The following is a 3,410-nucleotide window of genomic DNA, read 5'->3' on the forward strand; positions in this document are numbered from 1 at the left end:
GTGCAAAGTGGTCAAATGTAGTAAAAACCTGAGAAATCCGTCCGTTTTCGTCATTTGTTATCGAATCGACGTAAAGCCAAATCGTCACATTGTCCGCTCTTCTGTCTGAAACGGTTACATTTATTGTCTGCAAAGCTATGTCGCGTGCTGCGGTATGCGGAGACACTAAAAGCACCATAGTAGACACAGATGAAGCTTCTAAGTTGATGTATAGCCAGTAAGAAGTAGTACAATTCAAGTTTTAGGTATCGATTATTGACTTTTTACCCTTCTTTGCTGTCTTGGACATGAGCTAGGACCTTAAGATTCTGCATGAAAGGATGACTAGCAGCCGAGTTGCACGGGAGAATGTGAAAAGTGTTCATATGTAGTAAAAACCTGAGAAATCCGTCTATTTTCGTCATTTGTTATCGAATCGACTTAAAGCCCGATCGTCACATTGCCGCTCTTGTCTCTAAAATGGTTGTACTTATCGTCTGAAACGCTATGTCGCGCGCTGCAGTACGCGAAGACACCAAAAGCACCATAGTACAACACAGATGAAGCTTCTAAGTTGATGTAATAGCCAGTAAGAAGTAGTACAGTTCAAGTTTTAGGTATCGATTATTGACTTTTTAGATGGCTTTGGTGCCTTGGACATGAGCTAGGACCTTATGATTTTGCATGTAAAGAGGACTAGCAGCCGCGTTGCACGGGAGAATGTGAAAAGCGTTCGTATGTAGTAAAAACCTGAGAAATCCGCCCGTTTTCCTTATTTGTTATCGAATCGACTTAAAGCCAGATCGTCACATTGGCCGTACTTCTGTCTGAAACGGTTACATTTATCGTCTGCAAAGCCATGTCGCGTGCTGCGGTATGTGGAGACACTAAAAGCACCATAGTAGAACACAGATGAAGTTTCTAAGTTAATGTAATAGCCAGTAAGAAGTAGTACAATTCAAGTTTTAGGTATAGGTTATTGACTTTTTACCCTTCTTTGGTGCCTTGGACTTGAGCTAGGAACTTATGATATTGCATGAAAGGAGGACTAGCAGCCGAGTTGCACGGGAGAATGTGAAAAGTGTTCATATGTAGTAAAAACCTGATAAATCCGTCAGATTTCGTCATTTGTTATCGAATCGACTTAAAGCCCGATCGTCACATTGGCCGCTCTTCTCTCTAAAATGGTTGTACTTATCGTCTGAAAAGCTATGTCGCGTGCTGCAGTATGCGAAGACACCAAAAGCACCATAGTAGAACACAGATGAAGATTCTAAGTTGATGTATAGCCAGTAAGAAGTAGTACAATTCAAGTTTTAGGTATCGATTATTGACTTTTTACCCTTCTTTGGTACCTTGGACATGAGCTAGGAACTTAAGATTTTGCATGAAACTGGGACTAGCAGCCGCGTTGCACGGGAGAATGTGCAAAGTGGTCAAATGTAGTAAAAACCTGAGAAATCCGTCCGTTTTCGTCATTTGTTATCGAATCGACGTAAAGCCAAATCGTCACATTGTCCGCTCTTCTGTCTGAAACGGTTACATTTATTGTCTGCAAAGCTATGTCGCGTGCTGCGGTATGCGGAGACACTAAAAGCACCATAGTAGAACACAGATGAAGCTTCTAAGTTGATGTATAGCCAGTAAGAAGTAGTACAATTCAAGTTTTAGGTATCGATTATTGACTTTTTACCCTTCTTTGCTGTCTTGGACATGAGCTAGGACCTTAAGATTCTGCATGAAAGGATGACTAGCAGCCGAGTTGCACGGGAGAATGTGAAAAGTGTTCATATGTAGTAAAAACCTGAGAAATCCGTCTATTTTCGTCATTTGTTATCGAATCGACTTAAAGCCGATCGTCACATTGGCCGCTCTTGTCTCTAAAATGGTTGTACTTATCGTCTGAAACGCTATGTCGCGCGCTGCAGTACGCGAAGACACCAAAAGCACCATAGTACAACACAGATGAAGCTTCTAAGTTGATGTAATAGCCAGTAAGAAGTAGTACAGTTCAAGTTTTAGGTATCGATTATTGACTTTTTAGATGGCTTTGGTGCCTTGGACATGAGCTAGGACCTTATGATTTTGCATGTAAAGAGGACTAGCAGCCGCGTTGCACGGGAGAATGTGAAAAGCGTTCGTATGTAGTAAAAACCTGAGAAAGCCGCCCGTTTTCCTTATTTGTTATCGAATCGACTTAAAGCCAGATCGTCACATTGGCCGTACTTCTGTCTGAAACGGTTACATTTATCGTCTGCAAAGCCATGTCGCGTGCTGCGGTATGTGGAGACACTAAAAGCACCATAGTAGAACACAGATGAAGTTTCTAAGTTAATGTAATAGCCAGTAAGAAGTAGTACAATTCAAGTTTTAGGTATAGGTTATTGACTTTTTACCCTTCTTTGGTGCCTTGGACTTGAGCTAGGAACTTATGATATTGCATGAAAGGAGGACTAGCAGCCGCGTTGCACGGGAGATGTGAAAAGCGTTCATATGTAGTATAAACCTGACAAATCTGTCTGTTTTCCTTATTTGTTATCGAATCGACTTAAAGCCAGATCGTCACATTGGCCGCTCTTCTCTCTAAAATGGTTGTACTTATCGTCTGAAAAGCTATGTCGCGTGCTGCAGAATGCGAAGACACCAAAAGCACCATAGTAGAACACAGATGAAGATTCTAAGTTGATGTATAGCCAGTAAGAAGTAGTACAATTCAAGTTTTAGGTATCGATTATTGACTTTTTACCCTTCTTTGGTACCTTGGACATAAGCTAGGAACTTAAGATTTTGCATGAAAGTGGGACTAGCAGCCGCGTTGCACGGGAATGTGCAAAGTGGTCATATGTAGTAAAAACCTGAGAAATCCGTCGTTTTCGTCAGTTTGTTATCGAATCGACTTAAAGCCAGATCGTCACATTGGCCGTTCTTCTCTCTAAAATGGTTGTACGTATCGTGTGCAAAGCTAAGTCGCTTGCTGCGGTATGCGGAGACACTAAAAGCACCATAGTAAAACACAGATGATGCTTCTAAGTTGATGTAATAGCCAGTAAGAAGTAAAAAAATTCAAGCTTTAGGTATCGATTATTGACTTTTTACCCTTCTTTGGTGCCTTGGACATGAGCTAGGAACTTATGATTTTGCATGAAAGGAGGAGTAGCAGCCGCGTTGCACGGGAGAATGTGAAAAGCGTTCGTAAGTAGTAAAAACCTGAGAAATCCGTCCGTTTTCGTCATTTGTTATCGAATCGACTTAAAGCCAGATCGTCACACTCACCGCACTTCTGTCTGAAACGGTTGCATTTATCGTCTGCAAAGCTATGTCGCGTGATGCGGTATGCGGAGACACTAGAAGCACCATAGTAGAACACAGATGAAGTTTCCAAGTTGATGTAATAGCCAGTAAGAATTAGAAAAATTCAAGCTTTAGGTATC

Source organism: Schistocerca gregaria, unplaced genomic scaffold, assembly GCF_023897955.1.
Source record: "Schistocerca gregaria isolate iqSchGreg1 unplaced genomic scaffold, iqSchGreg1.2 ptg000265l, whole genome shotgun sequence".
NCBI classification, from domain to species: Eukaryota; Metazoa; Arthropoda; class Insecta; order Orthoptera; family Acrididae; genus Schistocerca; species Schistocerca gregaria.